At 33.2% G+C, this 24,882-nt stretch overlaps 1 protein-coding gene and 1 long non-coding RNA gene across 2 annotated transcripts in view; both read right to left on the minus strand.

The window, feature by feature from the left end:
- The window catches only part of LOC100373879 (protein KIBRA-like), a 63,797-nt gene that overhangs the window by 36,867 nt on the left and 2,048 nt on the right, over positions 1-24,882 (minus strand). The gene's annotated exons all lie outside the window — the stretch shown is intronic.
- On the minus strand, positions 4,795-5,875 carry LOC146747257 (uncharacterized). Its single transcript, XR_014929204.1, has 2 exons — positions 5,487-5,875; positions 4,795-4,997 (listed from the first exon to the last, which is right to left on the minus strand). It is a non-coding gene; the product is annotated as an uncharacterized LOC146747257 (long non-coding RNA).

Here is a 24,882-nt window from a genome sequence, read left to right on the forward strand (position 1 = left end):
TGCTGATTTATTCAGTGGGTTTTAAATTCACGGTTTTATCATTTAGATAATGTGTTCTATGCTAAATTTTACATATTCACTGGGTTTTAATTTAACGCATATTCCAGTCAGCGAAATAAGCAAAATTAAAACCCAGTGAATAATTAATCCTTTTACAGTACATGTATTAGGTTTGATTGTGCCCCCCCCCCCCCCCCAACAGAAGCTAGACTATGGTTTTATTTCTGACATGGATTCACTGTCTGTGTGGAATTACAATATGGCATAATAACATGCCTGGTAATTAAGCGACTGTATCTAATTCTTTCACATCAATATGCTGCACCAGAGTTTGTCTAGTCAGGTGTAAAATCAGATTTTAGATGGAATTTGACGAGGGCAGGATTATTTGCAAGGTTATGTCATGTGATGTTCCCATTGCTATACATGCAAATATTAACATTGAATTCAGTAATATGAACAGAAAACATGAAAGGAGCTAATTTTACCAAAATATGGCCAATGGTCTTTAACAAATAAACAACCCACAAGGCAGTAAATGTTGATGAAATAAGCGGAGATCCATGTATATTTGAGAAATAACTCTTAAACTAACAAAATAGTCATAACACATAACAGTGTAAATATAACTTGTTACCACTAACACATTTTGTTGGTTAATTTTTAACAAACCAACCCAGGAACAAATAATCGAGAGGACAACGACTGTAACTATGGTAATCAGACATATTGATTGAAGGACACACTAAATACAAATTTTCATATCTGTAAAAAGAACACCTGCAAAGATGGAATGCAATGCCGAATGGATGGACTGTGCACTAAAAATACACATTACATGAATAATACATGGAAAAATATTTCAAAAACACATGAATACAAATATCGAGATTGTAAAGAAGACCAGCCCCCCCCTCCCCACCACACTATAATAAATATTATGTAATTAAAAGTTAAAAGTCACTTTTAATCATGTTTATGTTTCTATTGTTATAGTCATGCAAGTGACATCCGGATTAGGCTGTTTATGCTAAATCTGAGATGTCTTATGTCTTAATTAAGTTTACAAATTGAAATGTCAAGATATAGGGATGTGTAATTTTCTATACCATATTTATTTATTTTAAGTATTTATTTCATAGATACATGTACCACTCAATTTTGACCACTTTCACGACATATACCAATTTCATTTTAAAGGCAATTCTGAGAAACTAATAACTTTAAGACACCTAAAAACATTAAAATGATGCTAGTGTTACAGCATCTGAAACCTTATATTAGCAACCATGGTCACATAAAAATGTACAGTGCTTATAGATACACCATGCTGTGGCACTAAGTGCATTGTGCATCTAAAGTGCACATACAATGTATGTTACAATGTGCCTCTATTATACATGCACTTCTAAAAGAGGAAATACGGTTTGTCTATTGACATTGACATCTATAATCCACCTAACCTAGATGGATTAGGTCACTTTAGCTAATTTTATCGTATAACTGATAGTATACAAGAGGTAGGTCTGTCCTATATGTATATCACAAAATGTGTCACTATAAATTAGCTGTTAAATTGAGTTGACACATGTGAATGAGTACAGGCAGACATACATAGCAAAAACAAGACTACGTTGAACTAGGTCAAGTTATGTATGAATCATGATGTCACATGAATCACAAGAGCTAACAAAATTAGAACCAAGAAGAAAGGGATGATTTATTTAAGTCTGTGTGATTCCAAGCAAATGAAAGCTGCACAATTGTCTTAGTTTGTCGTGTAAAATGCAAAAAACATCTATTTAAACCAAATAATGAGTAAGTCAATCACATTAAATATTTCGTTATATGAACAAGTTTATTTTGAAGAAACACAAACAGGTGTTGCGTTTGAACCACAAATTTATCATTGTCAAGCTATAAGACCAAACTTGTAGTGTTAATAGATAAAAGTTGACATGCCTCAGTGGCCAGTCCATGCAATCCATTGTATTGCTAGGATATTTTCCCAGCCATAATACCCATATAAATACTTTGATGCAGAACTTCTCACCCGAGGCGATGGTGAAAAAAAAACCCAAACACTCATTAGCTGTAAAAGAAACCAACTTACTGTGCAAATTACTTTTTATCACCTTCTTTAAGCTAGCTTTTTTCACAATTTTTTTGGGGGGCTTTTCTCAATAAAATTTTTCTTTATAAATATATTTGTCTTTTTTAAATTTCCCTATGGAATTTTTGTTTTAATGTTCTCAATTCACCTTATGAGTTTCTAGTGGTCAACTCCCAACCTGATTTTCCAGGAGGAGGGGGTGCAATTTGAAAGTATGACGTTTCCAAGACTACCAGATAACAGAAAATTTGAGTGTCTATTCGAACACTTATTCAGCAACTGGTTTAAAATTGGAACATTCCTAACAAAACCTGTAGTTAATTTGACTTAGATGGATACCCACACCATAAATTGATTTTAATTAGTTTTAATAGACTTTCAACTTTGTTGACGATCACACGCCACTTACAAGTCTTGAAATCATCACAACGTCACAATTTGCATTCCTGTTGCAGCTTTCTACCATATGCACATTGTGGAAAGATCAATGAACCAATGATTTCAGCATGTCACATCACAATTACATTACAGTAACTAGAAATATTTGTTGAGTCGACTTTTGTGTCTCGGGCATATCTTTAGATCCTATCCACACATGTCTCCAATGTGGTGATAATGAAAAGAAGACTGATAGATTTCATCATTGCACACATTACACCATATAAACCAATTAATTTGAATTTGTTTCAAGTAACTGTTTACTGGAATCAGAAGAATTCTCATCACCATGGTAACTGAATTCACAAACTTGAATGGCAAACAATGAAGAGATGGTTTCTGACACACAAATATGTGACAGAGTCAGCGACTGTATCAGTCACACACAAAGTCATTGTTCATGTTCTCTAAACAAATAGATACATGCACTCTGAGATCAAAAAAAATCTCACCAGAAGATCTAGGTCACTTTTTTTATCACTGGCAGGTAGATAGGCAATAATGAAGTAAGGGGTCAAACAATGAATTTCCGTGGGGAGGGAAGGTGACTCTAAAAACAAAAATTACATTGTTTAAAACCTATGATTAATGTCATGTAAAAAATCTAAAAAAAAATACATATACATAAAGATTCCCCCTGCCAAATAAAAAGCATAGTCCCTTAAGAGGTCATACAAGGTCATAGATAAAGGAACTAAGGGTTTAACACATTTTTTTATTTATCTATACTTGTTCATACTAAAACGTGGTATAAAATCCTATTCAATCAATTTCTACAAAGAAGAGCCTCCCCACAAAAAAAAAAACATCCATCAATACACATTACAAATTCACTAATGTATATATCTGAAAATGTACAGAAAAATACTTATTTTGTCAATCCAAAAAAATACCTATTCATATAGACACCCCCACAGATTAAATAGTCTGGCTTTAGTAGGGGTCACTTGAGGTCATGGAGGAAGCCTGTTTATTTACCAGCACAATACAACTTAAATTATTTATTTAATATAAAAAAACTATAACATGGTATCACACAATTGAATGTGTCATTTGATTGGCTAGTACATGTACAACAGTAACCATGGCAATAATAATCTGATCATCATCTACCGGGGTGTATCATTATTTTTTTTAGAAATGATATATGAAAGCAACAATATTACATAAAGATGAACTATATTTGAACAGTAACTATGGCAATAATTTTATAATAGTGTGAATTATTATATTTTTTTTGGAACATATTGTCACTTGAACAGCAAATGGGAATATCATAATTTCTTTATGGCATAAGTACTTGCACCCCACTGGGGAACAAGTGTTTTTTACTCAATTTTGTTTTCGCTGATTGCTTGAAATGAGGAAAATGACAATAAAGTATTCTACAGTAAATACAATTGTATTCTGGATGACATCTACAAGGATTGTATGATTTTCTTTAATAACATTATGTGCATCATTTCTGAAATAATTAAATAATTGGATTACAAAATATTGCATGTCCATGATTGCATACTTATTATTTTCCCCAAAGTATTATATTGTCATTCATAAGAATATTACGATGGTTTTGACTCAAAACTGAACTTGAAATACATGATGTATATAAGAATCAGATTTATGTTGCTACACATTTACATACAGTGTTCTCATCAGAAAAAAAGCAAAGAGCAAACCTCTATTTTATTTATTGAGAACTCTGACATGTATACATTGTATTCTAGACAAATAAACCACATACCTGAGGGCAAATCAGAGAATGGTCCAAATGTTTTTAAAATGATGTTTTGTATCTAGACTTACAGTTTGTATCTGTGCTTGGACCTTGGATGGGGTTTGCTAGATCCAGATGTTGTTTTATTTTCATCCTTGAACCAATTTTTTGCTCTATTAAAAGCACATCTTCAATCAAAGCACATACAAATGCAATCTGATTAAAATCTGATGTAGTGTACGGGCTTTAATTATTTTGGCTATAAACTTTTTTAATTTTTTTTTTTTTACTTTTGTTATTAATGCCCTTTTATTTTATTATTTTACTTTGATTTTGATTTTTTTTAATTCCGCCCTACCTACATCTGATCCGACGCCTATGTAAGTCCCGTTCAAATCTCGCGTAAGTAACAGCCAATCACAGTCCCCCTTTTATACAGGCTGTCGGTTGCTTACTTTTCAGTGTATACGGGCAATTTTTCTGTACATTTATATTTTGCCCACTTGAATAAACCATTAATAGAAAATTGCTAGTATATTTTTATTTGCAAAAGAAATTCCACAGCATTTTACAATTTTTGTCATTTCATTGAATATTTTTTTCACTTCCAACAAATGTGTACACTTCCAGATACATCTTCGCCAGCCAAGGTTCGTTCATTCAGTCATCGCTTCAATTTTACATCACTGAGCACACAGTCCCTCTAGGGACTGTGCTGAGCATAATTATCTAGAATGGAAGCAAAAAAATAAGTAAATCGTAATGATTAGAACACTGTAAACAGCTATAGTAAACAATGCAAACTGATTTTAAATTGTATAGCGGTCACCGGCCCACGGCATCGACGCAGAAAATTGGAGCAAAACAATATTTCCTGATCAATTGCGATGTGTTCCAAATAAAAAATATTTTATTCCAGTCCAAATCAGCTCATTTACTTTAATAAAGTGTTATTGTATAATGTACAAAATGTTGATACAATTTGATGAATATTTACGGCTTCAATATCGTAGACGATTTTGGCCCGATCGTCAACAAAACATCACCCGTCTCCAGGGCAGGCGACTGGAAAAAGACATTGGTGTTCGGTCGAACCGGTGGAAACAAAATCGTCACTCCCAGAATAACTATGCAAAATAACGATCTAAAGTCGAACCATTCGAGCCACAATATTAACATAAAAATGACTTTCGTTGCATTTGACAATGATAAACTTACCGAAAAGCCGTGTTTTTCTCGGTCGGTATAATCCGCCATTTTATTTGAGTGTGTTTGCCATCAGACTCTGCCCGGTGACGCCATCATGTGCGCTATAGAAGGAGGTCTGTGATTCGTTGACTAAAATCGTCGATAGTGGGTCTCGTTGAAATCTCGTTACATAGGCATCGGTTCAGATGTAGGTAGGGCGGAATTAAAAAAAATCACAAAATCAAAATCAAAGTAAAATAATAAAATAAAAGGGCATTAATAACAAAAGTAATAAAAAATAAAATTAAAATAAGTTTATAGCCAAAATAATTAAAGCCCGTACACTACATCAGATTTTAATCAGATTGATACAAATGAACAATTGCATTTATTGTACCAATGATTTATTACATGAAAACAGACACCCACCTGTCATTTATGTAATTGCATGTATTTCCTATAGAACAAATATGATATTATTTTTATATTCTTTATGGACTGGATATGGCTTTTACGGCCGAAAATTGTATGGTGTTCACAGTCAACGTTCACAGTGCGGATTGATATCTCAACACGACGTGCGAACGTTTCAACATTCAACCATGCTCGCAACTCTTTTGAACTAAATTCGCCCGACCAGAAAGCAGCTTGTTGTGTTAATGTGATCGCTGTTTTATAGTCAATCTTAAGATCAATACAGCCGAGCTACGAATGTCATCTCCGGCAACGCAATGTACTGGTAACTGGCTGAAACAAGTTCAGAGTGCACGATACTCTAAATCTATAAATGGAATATGTTTGTCCAAATATGGTTAAAAGGGCCAGGTGTGATATGGAAAATTATTGCACGGCTCCCTCCCCAGGTTTCTCAAGTAACTTTTAACTTTTTTAAGTAAGTTCTAATATTTTGAGTCATTTAACATTTTAGTTTTAAATATTGGTATTATTACTGGTACATGTACATTATTTGGATTTATTTGTATAATTTGTAAAAAAACAATGACAACTGCTTGCAAGTTTTCTTGTGAATAATTGGAAAAAAAACCTCATTCATCATGAAAATTTGACCTTTGTGAGTTAAAAGCAAAATAATAGTACAGAATGCTGATAATGGATGAAGAGGTATTGTTTTTTTCTGACGCATGAATGAACCCTCAATATATGGGGATTCCGTACTAAAAGCTTATTACCCTAATTACCTAATTATGGGAAACGATATCACAGACTTTTCCCTAACATTACAGGTACACAAGAATTTTATGCTCCAGTTATGATAACTAATCACACTGTAATCTGTCATATGGGAGTGCCAGCGACACATTCTAGAACTTAATTGTTGGTCCAATACTCGTCTTACATAAACATTAACTCACTGCTGGGCATGCTATGTATCTGATGTAACAACACCCTGCCTGCTTTGGATACCGTTTGACCGTCTTGGTATCTTAATTACGCCGCCTTGAGTTAGAAATCACTGACCCAGGAAACAGAAACAGGATGGCCTTCGACAATATTCGCGTTGGCCGCATGTAAATTCAGGAAGTGAAACACCCGTTCTTTGTCATGGCAACCAACTGGAACAGAAGGTAGAATGCACTTTACGATGCACGAGTACACCTATTCAATATCTTTTCAATCTTTAGTTGCAGGGTTTATTCAGTATGAATTTTTTTTGAAGAATTAAGAATGCATTCTTTTAAAAAAAAATAATACCGTAATACTCAAAGCAACGCATTTTCTTACAACCAGAATTGTGCAATTTCATTATTTGTTATTCATCTTTCAAAATCTTACACATTCACAGAGATTTTGTCATTAATTTTTTAGATTATTGCCGGATACTGTAAACTACTTTAATTACACTGAAGACAAATTTTTGGAATTTTGAGAGTCAATGAAAACTTTTCTGGTCCTATGACAACGCCATGACATTATCAATTCCTGGCATGAAAATTAAAAGCAATTTAAAGTTTTTGTTTGTTTGAAAGAAACACAATTGTAATGACTTCCTGGCACAGAGAAGAAACTGCCTCAACTCTCTTCGTTAGTACGTGTAGAAAGATGTTTTGGAGTGAACTGAAAGTACTATCATCCATTACACATTTGTTATCCGGAATGTTAAAAGATTAAACATACACCATGATAATCTAAGAATAATTATGTAATGTGTGGTTTACAGCAATGATGTATAATTCAGAGGATATGATGAGATCACAGACATTAAGGAATGTGAAACATTACACTGATGGTGTTTGCTCAGAAAGGCTTGGGTGTATTTTATCCATCACAAGCATCATAATGACACCAGGGTAGAAAGTGAACTCCAGCTCGTCAATTTGCCTTCTAAGAATCCAATCATTTCACTATTAAATACAATATCACATTAAATTAACAAAATTGATTTCTTTTTAATTCAATACAAACCATACTACATGTAGGTAATCAGTAGCATATAAAATTCCAAATTTAACTCTTGATTCCATTCTCAACTGCCATCAGATACACTGATACATGTACAACTATGGTGGTTTCCATGGTCACGGCAAAGACAACAGACATTACTGTCTTTGGTCAGGGAAATCATGGACATAAAGTAACAAGTCTCACTCCTAATGAGATCTTGAAGGCGAATAAGGTCTATTTTAAAGCAAACTCTTCAAATTAATCCACCACTAGAGGGGGCTACACATATACGAACTATCACTTGTGTTTAATGCTTAACAATATTCATCTGTAATTGGCAAAATGGTGATCTACTGTAACAATGTTCCATTTCAGCAATAATTTGAACAACCTTGACCTGACTTGCGTCTAAACGACATCACTGTGTACAACATATGGCATTTAATTTCCCTTTCAAATCATGTACAGTGCAACAAAAGAATAGCAAGACAATACACTGCTATTGTGTTTAAACAAAGCTGTATACATACACATGTCTGTGGCATTCAAGTATGGTCAATATTTGAATATAAAATGGTTATATAAACAATTTTTTTTTTGCAACAATTTCCAATAGTTGGCCAATCAACTTTCAATGATGAGTAACGACACCCCCTCCATTGCCAATACTGTTAACCCTTTGAATACCATCATTTATCATACTACAATTTTGGCGTTCGGTGATACGATTCCAATACGTTGATGATTTTTTTTAAATTTTTATTATTGGACCAAACAGTCATAATTTTATGTTCAATACAGGTCTTTAACAAATTTCATCGTTTCTTGCATTCTTATGATGTCATTAGTGTTTGTGTTCTTTTGATGTCATCATTCATTTGGGATTCAGTTATGTCATCATTTCTGTATGATGTCATCACTCCTTGGGTTTCAGTTATGTCATCGTTTCTGTATGATGTCATCATTTCTTGGGTTTCAGTTATTTCATCATTTCTTGGGCATTAGTCTATATGATGTCATCATTTCTTGGGTTTCAATTTATATGATGTCATCATTTCTTGGGTTTCAATTTATATGATGTCATCATTTCTTGGGTTTCAATTTATATGATGTCATCATTTCTTGGGTTTCAGTTCTTATGTAATCATTCATTCATTTCGTAACTATTATTTTTTTGTTTTTATAGTATTGAAACATGCATGCAGATAAAACTATATTTTGTAAGGTTGGTGGCCGAAATATCACAATTAAACACATGCACAACCAGGAAAAAAATGTCTTCGTAAAAATATTTCAAAAATGCTACATCCTGTTCTATCTTAGAAGTGGGTACAAAATAATTAGAGATGGAGTATAGTTGGCATTGATAAAAAAAACATCAACTAATTAGGCAGAGATTTGTGAGGAATTTCTAAAAGAATCCATGTCCTTGGCTAAAATCAGCACAGGTGGTGATGTCAACATGTGTTATCTGTTATAACCCATCTAATGTACAATAACGTTGACAAGCCAAATATGCGGTGTTTTCATGCATTAAAAGAAGTGTTAATGAGGTTCAAATGAGACCATCTTGTTGCACTTGTGAATGAACTCTGAACTTTAGCTGACTGATTACAGAAATGTTGTTGAATTTTGCGGTGATATTGATCTTAACCCAATCCTCAAAACAAGGATTTTTACAAAAATACGCTCAACTGTACATTTTACACATATATGTAGGTGCGGTATCAGAGAGAAGTAACCCCCCCCCCCCCAAATGCCATTTTACATGTACAAGTAAATTAAAAGTTTTTGAGCTACATTTTTTGGAATATTTTTAATTTACTTTTTTCCACTAACATTTTGAAAATTCACAGTTATTTTTTATAAATTAATTTCTGTTTTGTAGATTTAGAACCAAATTAAATGACATGATTTCTCAGTTGCTAGAATTTTAAAAAAAATTATGCAGTATTTAGTAAAAACACCCTAACAACATGTGAATCATCAAACAATTTATAGTACATGTAACCATGGGAGATTATGACTATTGATCAGATCACTGTCAGATCAATTTAAAATTATTACACTTTTGACAATTAACCAAATTCAATAATGAAATGGTCAAGGACATGCTCAATTAAACTTGGATCTTACTGTGAATCTAGACTGGAACACCAAGAAGCAGAGTTTACCACTGTGAATAGTCTTTCTGCCAACTGTGATGAAACCAGTCACAGCACAGCTGACAACAAACTCACATCACATATATACATTGGGTAAGACATTATAGATTTGGCACTGCAGTAACACTGATTAAACCAGTGTAATCTACTTTTTAATGCGGAATAAAATCAACCAAACAAGGCTGCCAGACAGCCATTTTTGTAATGTCATTATTTCGTAATGTCTTATTATGAAAACATTTTTCATAAATGTTTGCTGATCATTGAATACAGATTCATTGATTAATACAAAAAGTAAATAAATTCAAAAAGCTGTTGAAAAGCAAATTATGAATCAAAGACAGAAACACAGAGGTGAAAACCTTCAACCCAGTAGCCATTAAGAAAAGACAGTATGAAGTTGGTTGCTAAGCAGCTCTCAATTATGGGATATGAAAGCTGACTGTCAACAAGTAATTTATGAGACATAATAATTATTTGATAAACTAGGATAACAGGCAAATCTGTCTGGTACATGTTTGTGATTTTTGAGGAGTTACTAATTATTCAAAGAATTAGCACTGCTAGATGAATCACTTTTGCACTTTTTGTATTTCACAAATTATAAAACTATTATTTTTTTAAAGAGCGAAGAAAAAATAAAACTGTCCCAGGCATGTACAAATATTTATTGGATATATCAGCAATAAAATTTACTATAATTTCCATGAGGAAGAGATTTGATATAATTCCCATAAGCAAGGTTGTCATGCAGCTGTTGCAGCCTTAGATGACTCACATTGCATAGATTACATGTCATCGCTTGTAAATTTCACACTCATCAGGTAGCATTAGTGATATGGGCGGGGCAAATGCAACCAATATCACCTGATTTAGCAGAATTCCTGAAAGAGCCATTTTAGCTGATACCCACATTGAGGACAGCTGTGTGTTCTTTATGGCATTACTGTTGTGTTAATTAATAAACTGACTGTATTTTGATATAAAAAACGCCTAATCTCTGGTGTTTATGATGGGGTTCAATCAACGTAATTTTACATCAATATCAGAAAATTTGATATGTCCACATTATCACGTGTTTAACATGTGCATCACCACGGTGTGACGTAATACAGAACAGATTGTAAATGTATATCACATAGTTTGACTTCACGTACTGCCCAACATTTTTCTACATGCTAACATGTCTATAAACAGTCCAATAACTATGGTTTATGGTAAAACAAGCAGCCTCTCGGCTGAGATAGCTCCGCTGTTAGCAATGCACATTTCAATTAAAGAACAGAAGATATCATTAGAAAATGAACAATATGCATAGTATCAATGCAATGGGACTTGCTGTTTTCAACAAGAATTCAAAAATATCATTTTTCACCATAAATGATTGTGGTTTTTAACAAGAATATCACTTTTTACCAAAAATGACAAAAATATTCACCAAAATTAGATAATTAAAGATATCATTACAAAATGAACAAATCTGAGGGAGGTCCACATGTAGTACTTACATGTATATATGTAATCATATCAAAGCAATTGGACTTGTGGTTTTTAACAAGAAGTTGAAAATATCACTTTTTACCAAAAATTACAAAAAAATTCACCAAAATTAGAGAATTGACAATATCATGACAAAATGAACAAATTTGAGATTGGTCCACATGTAGTACCTATATATGTAATATCAAAGCAATTGGACTTGCGGTTTTTAACAAGAAGTCGAAAATATCACTTTTTACCAAAAATGACAAAAAATATTCACCAAAATTAGAGAATTGAAGATATCATTACAAAATAAACAAATCTGAGAGAGATCCACATGTAGTACCTATATATGTAATATCAAAGCAATTGTACTTGCAGTTTTTAACAAGTCGAAAATATCACTTTTTACCAAAAATGACAAAAATATTCAACAAAATTAGAGAATTGAAGATATCATCATGAAATGAACAAATCTGAGAGAGGTCTACCCAAGGTACATATAGACCAAGTATCAAAACATTCAGGCTTGTACTTTTCTAGAAGAAGTCGAAAAAGTAAAACATTGACACGGACGACGACGGACAACGACAATCACTCATATGATAAGCTCCGCTCGACAAAGTCGACAGCGGAGCTAAAAAGATGAAGCATGGTGCTGTCTAGGTTAGAGATATGCAGAATGCATTGCAGAGAACACCATGCACTGAACGGTTATCCTCTCATTTTTAAAAGTAACAAATGTAAATGGAAGTATGTAATCAACTATGTTGCTATAGTAACCATTTGTCAGGAACATCATCAAATACTGGTACTAATAAAGAAGCTGAGAGAATGGCCTTTGACAACATGGCTAGGCCTTGATTTTTTTTTTCAGATGGTATCAGGCAAAACGTGATTAATTCTATAAAATCCAATTTTCCAGTTGAATGAATTTTAAATATGGAAGGCGGCCAAAATTTGCTTCACTGTCACACCAGTGATGGAACCACCTTCATTTAATAAACATTTCGCTGATTATTACTGCAATATCACTGTTAACTGAACAAAATGAGATACCTTTTGTAAAGTTTATGATGGAAACAAATAACATGTACGGCTTTTGAATTCTATCTCATTGACGAGTTATTTATCATTATTTGTTGCTTTATCTACTTAGCACACATGTCACAACACGTACCATCCGGTTATACAGAATGTACCTCTAATTATGAGTTACTGTTTCTATTAGAAAAATATAGCACTTGTCAGTCATAGCAATTCTGAATCGTGGAAATGAACACTGTATGAACACTGTATGAACACTGTATGAACACTGTATGAACACTGTATGAACACTGTATGAACACTGTAACTTCTAATAACGATACATTCCCATACTGTGGATGTGGTTAATACATACTCTAGTGTTGACATAATGTACAGTTACTAAATCTGCATATGTCAATTTAGTTGCCATGGCAGCCAAAACACTTTTATGTCTCATTACAAATAAGTAAAGATACATGCAATATTATAAAGCAAATGTCATTAAATAATGCATGGTTAAAAGTTATGATTATTATCAGTATTTGAGCAATGGGGGGGGGGGGGTTCACAGCAGTAATTCTAACATCAATAAAGTAATTCATAATTTAGATAAAAATCACAATGGAAAGATATGTTACTCTAGATGCATGCTACGATTATTATAGTACCCACACGATGAGTGGCGCTCAGCAGAGACCTTAAAGGGACTATGAGCTTGCGAACTTTCACAGTGTTTAAAAAAAAATACGAAAATGCTTGTTAACTGAGCTTGGTTCACAATCATATTATTGATTTTACAGCATTCAATTTTGTAAACAAATCACATACATTTTTCAGGAATTATTTATCAAGACTTGCACAGACATCAAACACAACTACTTTGATGCCTAACAATTTTGCCTTGGTGTCTTTCAAAAAATATCGATATTCTGTATATTCATATACACTAGAATTTTTAACCTTGATTCATTCATATTTGTAATCGCTGAAAATGGGTAGAACTGATTTGAGGATTATGTTATTGAAAATATAGTAGACTACATAAAAAATGTAGTTATGACATGCATCATAGACAGCACTGCAACAATACCACTTCCAATCGTATCGCACACAGGCATTCACAGGTATGGACAGCAATAGTTATAATTCTAAATCACATGACATGTACATAACTGACAAACAGATGCAAAATTGAGAAATAAAACACCGGAGAGTGTTCCACACAACCCCGGAACAGGACATCCTTCCAAATTCTCACAGTAAAATTTGCAATAAAAACATAACAGCATCGAAAACCATTAATTTTTATTTTTAAATTATCAATTTGATCGTAAGTCATGCACAATGTGAAAAATAAACCAAAGTGATAACTAACAAGAGATTCACTTACAATTTGCATATGTTAATTAGTCCTTGTTTACTTTATTTGATGGTGAAAACAGTGCAGAATTGCATTTCAATGCAATGTGCATCCGCATTCTGTCTACAGTCTGAGTCAGAGCTAACATATTTCAAACTATCAAGTTACTATAAAGAGTGTGCTAGCATTTTATTTTTAATTCACGTCCAGAATATGCAGAACTCATGTCGACATGATCCAAAACAACCGTCGTGTAATCAGCAAATGATTAATATGTCTAGCTTCCATCAAATTCAAATTAATTTGTAGAATTGAAAAAAACAGAAAAAAAGAGACTTCCATCAATAAAACTGCACGCCCTGTTTGTTTATTAATTTAAAAATAGAACTGTAATTTTCAATTGATATCCTTATCACCGAAAGGCCACTTTATCAAAAGCCACGATACAGCAACACCTATTCCTGGCGCCACATCTGTGCTGTATTACGTACAACATACAGGGACTGAGCTAATAATAGAATTCATTATAATATACAGGCAGTTAGACTAAACCAGGTCCCACGCAATTCTAGACTCCTTGTTGGTACATTATTATGAGGTGTAGAATGTGGCACCCATGTGGGGGTGTGAGCGATAAGATATTGACACTTAATACCAAATAAATGACCCCTCCCCAAAATACTGTAGTATGTAAATGGACGGCTGATCCACAGTCGAGGGACTGTGGCTGATCGTTATTCTGCAGCGGCTTTTTAAAAAAGTTACTTTGTAAATTGAAGTTAAATGCTGCATGCATATTGATCAGTGATGCTGTCAAATTAATTATTTTCTGTAATTACATCTGTAATCCAAATTAGTGCTAATTACAAACATAGCAAAACTATAGATGCTTTGCCCCAGAAATTTATAATCTTACTTATGTTACCGAGTTGTATAGATATTGCTACATTATTCAAATTTGTTTGGCTTACCAAATATATAATATAAACATCATAACACATATTGCACAAAAAAGAATCAATTATTAATTACTTTATTAATTAACAATGTTCAAATTCTGTAGAAGCCTTCTGTAAAACTAAACACTGCATGGACATTAGATGTGAATGGCAGCCAAGATCTTGTTTAGAGACAGAGCCACCAGACTTGTTGTTCCAGCTACTCAAATAGTGTTCCATTTACTTTAGTAATCATGGCGACTGTAACCATGGAATTTGAAATAGTGGGTGTGAAGATGAGAGCAAGAGTTGAACACTATGGTTCTCGCTCTCAACAAGATCTCATTGTTTTTTATCTAAGGTTTATTGTTACATAATTATTCCCATGAAAGCTGGGTGCCACTACCAGCATTGTTTGTTGCTGTATTTTCGGTTAAAACACTTTTTGAGAAATCTAAAGTGTGTATTGTAAATTACTTTATTTTTACTTGAAATTTATTTCATAAAAAAAATGCATGAAAAATATGCTGAAATCCTCCACGGATAGCCGATATAAATGGTATACTGTAAAATACTTTATTTTAGCTGGAATTAATTTTCGCTGAAAAGACATTTTGGGCATTTTGTACGGAATTTATTTTCACTGCTTTTTGACAAGTTGAATGTAAAATATACGAAAAAGGTATATTCGCTGGATTTTATTTTTCCTGAATCGTCCTTTCACTGAAACTAGCGAAAATTAATTCCAAGCTAAAAAAATGCATTCCACAGTATAACAATGTCAGCAGCAACATACATACACACAACCATTTGCAGTATTCATAATATATTGATTTATATTGATTTATTTATAGCAAATATTAATTAATATACTGAGCATTAGCATATCTACAAATTTAAAATTGACTTTCTTGGACTGAGCATAGGAGCACACATGTAATATCTGATAAAGTAGTAATAGGTGGTTTAGGTTTACGTTTAGAAAAAATTTATATTATGTCAAAATTGTCTTCAAAGTTTTATATCAGTCATCCCATCCCTAGTAAAGTACACACTTTGTGATTGGAAATTTTCAGCCAATTATAATGCATATTATTTACATGGTCAAAATGGCAATTTGAGATTGCAATGCAGTGCCAATAGACAGTTGGAAACAATATCCATCAGCCCAAGCATAAAAAAATGAGAGTTAAAGCAACCAGTTTGAAAACCATACTTCGCAAATTAAAACAATTGTTTATAAATAATTTCTAAGCCCAAATTAGAAACTGTAATAACACATTCATGAATTTGATCTATTCTGAAGCGATACCGGTTAACGAAGTCCCACTGAGATTTGTTTTCCCAAATCAAATACTGCTAGAGAGGTCATGACCCCATTCAATGATACCAATTGATTTTATTTTCTCATCGGCATTTGAGTTTGTATAAAAAAACCTTGGTACTCACCGAAAGCTACCACCTGGGAAAGTGAGATTCTAGAAGAGTGGACAAGAAAACATGGTATACCATTAACGCTATCAAGTCGTCATCCAAGCATGACTCCAAGTACTAAAGAACTCCTTTTCCATTCCTGGATTAGGTTTTACACACTCATAGGGACTTTACTTGAAATGACACTACAGTGCAGATTTCAAAGCAAAATCTTTGAAGACAGAGATGGAGAAGTACAATGAACTTTGGATGATCTGATGCAGCTTTGGAAATAGGAGAGCTATATAATTAGACATAAGCACACTGCCCAATGGTGTAGTGAGTCTCCAAATACGACCTGCCCAAATTTTAGTACAATGTTTTGACTGTTTTTTTATGTGTTTTTCTATAATTTTTTTTCTCAGAATTTTGGACCAAATCAAAATGTTGGTGAATGTGGAAAATATTATGAATTAAATTTTGTGAATGATGTTAACATGAGGGTGCTGCTCTAACAAGCAGCAACAGAAGTTGAGTTGAAACAACATTTTAACTATTTTCTAAGCTAGATAGACGATCACAGGGTTTTTGGACTTCTGAGTTGAAAGGGCAACCAGCTTTAACAAGAAATAATAATAATGATGATAAGTCTATTGCTCTATTACCATTTATGCTATACAGTCCTAACATAACAGCAAAGAAAACAAACAGAAAACCTCTTGTAAGTCTTGATGAATAAGCAAACAGCAGATTTTCTACGCATTCTCACTCTGAAAATCTTCAGATTAGAGCAGAGTAAAGATATGCGACAGGAAAAATACTTGATATCAGGTGCACTGCCATTAGCGATTGAGTGGCAATGATAAAAGACAGCAAATCACTGAACATCATAGGAATGCGATAATATTTGGGTAAATATAGGTATCGATAAACAGTGTCGTTTTCACAAAACTACGGTACGTGTGTAAACCATCGTCTCATATTTTATTTGTTCATATCAGTTGAACGTACATGTTTTGCAAATCGTCCATGTCCATTGCAGAAAAATGACAAAGCCTCCTACGATGAATGAGATTGCATCATTTCATGCCAATGCCACTAAATAGAGTATTTAAAAAAAAAGGGAATGGATATAATAAGTTTTAATCCTAGGCAGCCTAGATCTCTCAATAGAGATGAAGTAACTGTGTAGTTATCACATCAGATCAGCCACTGTCTGATAAACAGACAATCTTCACACATCAGCCCACAGGAAGTTTATATATGATTTGCGGGATGGGACATCAACGCATCATCAACAGTTCATTGGCTTCTACAGATAGGCAAAGGAATGTTCTGATAACAAACTACCTACGTAAACCTATAAACGTAGTGACGTCTTCAGAACACCACAGTAGTGCAGTAATCCACAATCGCCAGGAAGCATCTGAAGTCAAAGCATATATCAGCATATCCCAAATATTTCTTACTTGATAAACAAGAAGTGTGAGTGATTTAATACATAGATAACAAATGACATGCTGCAAGGTTTCTTCTATTTCTAAACAATTTTAAATAGCTTCCTTTTTTTAGTGTGTGTATATTTTTTGTGCCAAGTCACAGTTCCGGATGTTGAATGTCAGAGTTGTTTCTCCTAACCTTTTTGTGCAAATTGCAAGTGTGAGAGCTGACATGTGCATCATTAGTGAAATGAATCTTGGGTAGTGGAATTGACCTTCCCATTGAGTCTGTGGCACACTCACCCAGGGTAGCGGTGTCAACCCAGGTAACTTTTCAACTTGGGTCTACCGTTCACAAGTTTAATGCAACAACCACTAAAATACAATACTATGCACATTTATATGCATTTCAGTAATTGCTAAGTTACAGGACCAAATAGGCATGTTCAATCTAATTAAAATAAGATCTTTGTTTGGAGTCTTTCAATTAATTATTTTTTTACTAATTACAACGAGTTTTGTTTGTCTGACTATTGTCCCCAACAAAGAATGTGTTCTACATGGCGAATACTACACATGTAAAACATATTGTTTGTTTCTATCAAACAAGCGCTGCATAACAACCATGGAACATGGCTAATTTGAGTAAGAAATAGGTGTTAAAACTCCTTTAATTTACATTTCCAAAATATTTATGAAGTTTCAAAGAATCTTGGATAAAAAAATCGACAATGTTCATCATTCGATTCAAAATTTCACTCAAAGTTCTGTAACTTTTGGGCTTTCAATGAAAATGCTATAAAGTATGAGTACGAGCTGTAATTCAAGTCCAAGACCTCAACTCAACAACACTGGAAGTTGTATGCTTGAAGAGTTTTCACAAACAGAATAATTACAGAGTTATGTGGAGTGGAGTGAGTCTGTATACCTGCATTACCCGTACTCACATATCCGATGTCAAATACCACTTTACTCAGGAATCACCTTTTATCTCACAATTTGAATATGTCTATATAAATACAATTACTGGTTAAAAATCTATAACTTGTGCTTTATAATGCTTGTTACCCCCTTTTCCAATTTGGGTATCAAGACAAGAAACATGCACATTTGGACAAAAATACTTTCGATTTGAGGTACAGTCATTTTCTGCAGCCCACTTCTGACCAAGCAGTTGACAAAAGACACTGACGCACACGTTGAGTAGCTCATGTATTGTCTCCAGTCACAATAGTTGGACCCCCACAGATCTGTCCGGCGATCGCCTTTAAAAATTGGCAATACTACTTTGAAACACGAGTCGGCATTCCTAAGGGCTACTCTAGTACAGGACTTGATTCTATTCCTGGAGCGTATCAACGTAGAAATTAAGAAAGCAGAATGAGAGTTTTTTTTATAGCTGGAATGTAAAATGATAAGTTTTTCTGTGTCTTTGCACTGATATAGAGGCGTCTGATTGAGAGGGATAACAACAACCAAGTGAAATCATATTACGTGTACTCGTATTGAATTATTGAAATACATGTAGCTCAGTGTGAGGCCACCTGGGCTATTCTATCAGGTAATCTCCCTCCCTCAGACTACATCATGCTTAAATTACGTCACCAAATAACTTTCTACTTTTACTTCATAAAGGCTGGAAGCAACGCCAGTAAAAATTGAGTCACTGTTGTCTCTCCTAACTTGTGCAACATGCAAACTGCACTTACCACAGTAATCATATTTCATATTTAATGGAGACTACACTGTAAATAACAGTGTTGTATTTCTACTATAATGGCATTTATGGCAATTTAATGCACTATCCTGATTTCAGCCAAGGCAGGTCTAACACAAGCATATATGACCAGAATTTCCATTAGTCAGTGACTGAATCCAAGATAGTAACACTGTCATTTGCATTGAAGTCTGTGGCAACACACTAATCCAGATTGAGGGAGTAGTTGATTTGTGGTGTTCAATACTAGATGGGATTAGAATTCTGGAATTTAAACTAAATGAGTGGTTTTTATAAATTCTAGGAATATAATAACAATCAGTGGATTCCATTCTACTTCCAACATATACTGTACATAATTATCTACAGTATTTTTCAATTTTATTTTTTGAGGAATTTTCATTTTCAATTGATCTGTAATTTTTCAAAAATACTTTCCATTATTATCAATTTATATCACATTTACCAAAAGTACAAAACAATTTCCAGAAATAGACAAAAACAAGGTTTAACCAGAATGACAACAAAATAAAATTTCAGTACAAGGCAGTCATGAAAAATAAATGATTTCCTTACATACTTTTTTACAAAACAATATTTCTGTGATTTCCTCAGAATCATAAATGGCTACTTCCTACACATAATCATGCCAGATGGACGATTCCATTCACTGAGAAAACAATGGGAGGTGGAAACATTAAAAGCAGGTGCAAAATACAAGTCTTACATTAACAGAATTTGTTGCTATCACATAATTGCAATGCAATGAAACAGCATAACAATAAAGATGGTATGCACTGTTCAATCAGACGCACATGCGAGCGCTTATAAATGGGAGGGAAATATGGAAAGGTATTGGGGTAATCAATTGTATAAGCCAAAAATCTGTCACACTTGAGTGATGCAACAACTGTTACCAATAAAAAACGCTGACATTTACCACAAACATTTGACTTTATATGTTACTAACAACATACATGATTGGTATTGCTGCTCCATTAAGAACATCAAAATTAAATCAAGGTTGCAATTTTAAATCCATTCCATTGCAGATGGTGAACTCAATTTATAATAAAATAATTCCTTGGGGGATTAATAATTAATTTAAATAGTAAATCCCTGTCATGTTATTCTTATAAGATCAACAGGACAGTCGTCATCAATCAACATGTCTGTGGATTAGTGTCACCAGATCAATTATAAAATACAAGTCAACAGTATCATATATGAGATGTGTTTTTTTCCACTGTCACTGAGATGATAGATTTGAAACAGATAATTAAAATTTTAAAAATATCTCATGACATTTATGACAGTAGATTTACGACCAGGGTCTATTTAACCCTCTAAGTGCTAATGTTAACTTTGGTCACTGTTCAAAAAATAAAAACCCACATAATTTCACTCATTTTGACCTATAGCCAATAGGAAATTATTTTCATTTGATTCAAAATTATCAAAAAAGTTACATAAACATAGGCAAAATATTGCACACAAATTTTGCAGAAAAAATTACGGCTTTCAAAGGAAAAGAAGACGATAAATGGATGTGGGATAATTAATGAATGTATTAGCCCCTGATCTGTACAAATAATTGCCTGGTTCTGATAGCAAATTCAAAATCAGGTAGAGTATGGCAGTTATTTACATGCTTATTAGTAGAGTACTCCTAATTTCAACAAAATTCTAGGTAATAGTCTGTTCCATTTTAATGTCATAGAAATCTTGTAAGATTTTCACACAATTTTTGCTAAAACAAGTTTAGAGTAGATGATAAATTTTACGTAGGGTAGGTTTGAATGAGTTGAATGCCAAGGTCAACGTTCACTTCCTTTCACAAAATAAAACTGCATGTCAACATTTCAAAAATTTTAATTGAGACCAGTTGACAAAAAAATCAAAAAATGATTTTATCAAATCATCAAAAAATACAGAACAATATGCAAAATGTAGGAGCAATTATTCATAGAGTTAATTAAATGAGCAAGATTACCGGGGGGGGGGGGGGTACCTCTAATACAGAAGCATAAATTTCTGTTTTTGTCACCCAAGATATCAAACAAAATAGCCATTATTGAACAACAAAGTTTTATTTTATTTACATGTTAGACTAAAGATGACTTTAATATCTCAGCGTGATAACAATTCCGATAACAACACTTTACCGTGATTGACAACAATGCAAATATTTTTAATAATTAATATTGACTGTTCAAGATTTACAATTTTGACAAAAGCTGCTTTATATTTTGCCACAGCCTCACCATTTCACAAATATATATATTAGCATTTTTATTGTTAAAATCTATAATCCAGCTTTCTAGTGATCAGGATTATATTGTCAATAATAACTGACAACGCACATATACAACACGCTGACCTCTAAGAAGACTTAAGCTGATCAGCTTTGGATTATCAACGTATGTACCGTAAAAACTCCAAAATTTCAGCAATATTTTATTTACCTATTAGAAATGAGCCTACAATCAGTGAACACATGAATTATTATGGTTTGTGTGTCCAATCACTAAATTGTTTGGTTAAGTGGCCATCATGGTAAAGGGTGTGATGGGGGTACTTCCCTGGTATAGTATTTCCAGTAGGGTTGTAACAAGCGCCTACTATGCAGGCTCCTTTCTAGCCAGTCATAACACGAAAAATGAAAACTACCGACACTCACTTGCTGAAGTATTGTGTCATTTTAAAAAAAAACTTTAGAGATCACAGCATTGATTTTTTTTATAAAATTTGGCAAATTTATAGTACAGTACACTGATCATGGAATGTTGGAATCATATTGCACCTTTATTCATTTCCAGGAGGAAAAACTATCACATTCCATTTGAAGTACACTGAGTGAATACCTAATTTTAATTCACCCAGGAACAGTGGATATCTACTGGGTCGTATATCGGTTACCATCACCAATTGATCATTTCTTCCTTTTGTCACGCAAGTAGCACCCACCTGTCAAGGTTAAAGTTTGATTGAGAGGTCTTGTTGCCTCCTAGATGGCTGCGGAATGTCTGGAATTGGTCAAAGTCCAGACAAATACATCCCTTTTGATAATATCACAAGGGCTACCTTTTAGAAACTAAATATAATAATAAGTGTTTGTGAAAACAAGAAACAAGTAGGCAGTCGTCAATTTACACACTGCAGACACTGGCACCAGGAGTAACAGAACATGCAGTAATCAAGTTTAACATCACTAGGCCCATCAAAAAAAATATTTATGTTTCTGAATGCGAGTATCGCTGCTTTTGTCAGTTTTATCCTATTCTTCTTTTTCTGGGCATTAACAATAGCGGGATGCATTTAAATATTTGAAAGTATTGCTTACTTTATAGCAGTATAATTGATTGGCAAAATGATGAGAGTTGACATGTCTGGCAATACATATGGTTCTATAAAGCACACTCATAATAGTTAGCATCGGGTGAATATATTTACACTGTTATTTATTGCATGTTGACTAAAAAAAGGTCAAAGCACCACATGCTTCAAATGTCATCAAAACTGTTATTTTGAATAACAAGACATACGTATGTCTCTTTGGGTATTTACAGAGAGCAAGTTTGGACAGGACTCTGCCAACAACTCAATCCACCATTTTAACTAAATAAACAATAGTCAATTGTATACATGTTAAAATGTAAGATACAAACCAACAATGAGTGACAATATATTAGGACATCCTGCTTAAGTCATTCATTAGCATGACAAAAGATTTATGACAGGCTGTTTACTGATAGGAGGGGAGGGACCATCTGATGCAGGGTATTAAAATAATATGCAGTAAATTTTTATATTAAAATTATATTTATACAACTTTGGCACAAAAAAAATAATATTACTACTGAAAGACAAAAAAATACCACATAAGAAATTTTTATAGTTTAAGGGCAACAAGGCTAATAAAATAGGCCAAAAAATATGATCTAGGATGAATATTTGTTAAAATTAAAATTTTGTTTCTTTGTTTTAATATTTTCAACATTTCAGGGTGTTGCAGTTGACTTTTTTCTTTATCTCAACAAACATGGTGTGTTTACATTGATATTTAATAATACAGTTCAATGGAATGATACATTTTTACAAACATTCTTCCAGACTCGACAAAGTGGCAGATGAATGAAGAGAATGCAGGACAGACTTTACCTTGCACGTCACCCATATTTCACTGTTATTCTAAAGTTACAGATGACGCACAAAAAATGCAGACAACAGAAGAAAAAAAACTCGTCCTCTACATTCTTGTATTATTATTTCACAAAGCATGGAATTTGATAAAGGGGATTGAAGAATTGTTTGCATTTAGCTGTTTATAAACAATTCTTTATACATCTTTCTGAGCCCTTTAACATAAATGACAGACAAGCCTGGAATACCAGAGACACCATTTTCCCCCAAAGCATTCTGAGTGTGATACATAGCCAGTAATCTGAAACAACAAAGCGGTTGTATGTTGTTTTTATCACCTTACAAAAGTGGGATTTGCGACGCTATTTTCAGGTCACGTCCTTTCTGGGATTCGGTATTGTTTTCAAGACTGAGTGGATTAAGATAAAGATGAAACCATCTCAACATAGCATAGCGAAACAACTGTCACAGAATCTGGGCGTATAATGTTAGCCAAATTGTTTTGGGTCTAGGTTCTTACAGCATCTCTATACAAAAACAAATGTTCCTATACAGAGCCTGAAACACGCAACCAATAAATTGAATTCAACCAATAGTGATTTCATAAAAGATAAAATTACATTTCAAAAAAAAAAAAAAATTCCAGTAATCTACAGAATTTAAACTATCATTGGTATTCATTCAACAAGTATGATAACATTTATTTATAATTAAGCAAAGAGCTATTGTGCAGCAATTTTATTATTTATTCTATTACTAATGCAGCAAGGTCAGATAGCGCATATTAATTAAAAGGAGACACCAAACAAAAAGAAGCTTCATACCTTTGTTTGTATGGGAATAATGCAATTATAAAAAGGCACAAATGTTTTTTATGGCCTTAACCGAAAGGTCAGGGGAAGAAATTGATTAAAAAAAACACATTATTCATTTGTTAAAAAACCATTCAATTTTATCCCATGTGCAAACTAATTTCCCAACCTGCACGTAGTGTGTGAGACATTTGGTGTTTTCTGCAGCATTGAATTTATTTTAAATATGTATGAAATAACTACCATTAAAAAGTTAATTAATTCAGTAGAGGTGTAATTGATATGAGATTAATTAGATAAAAAGGAATTGCTGTCAAAACTTGCAGGAAAGTGTTGTCTATAGATTCACTGATATAGCACTAAGACTTGATGATTACTTTTTACCAACACTGTTGAATGCAATTCTTTTCAACAAATAAAACGTACATGGTTCAATGCTTTGATTTGAATAGTTGAAACAGTCAAGTTCTGATCATATAGAATGTAGAGGGTGAGTTCATATTACATGTATTGGTAAAGCAAATC

This window comes from Saccoglossus kowalevskii, chromosome 4 (assembly GCF_978046115.1).
Source record: "Saccoglossus kowalevskii chromosome 4, keSacKowa6.1, whole genome shotgun sequence".
NCBI lineage: Eukaryota > Metazoa > Hemichordata > Enteropneusta > Harrimaniidae > Saccoglossus > Saccoglossus kowalevskii.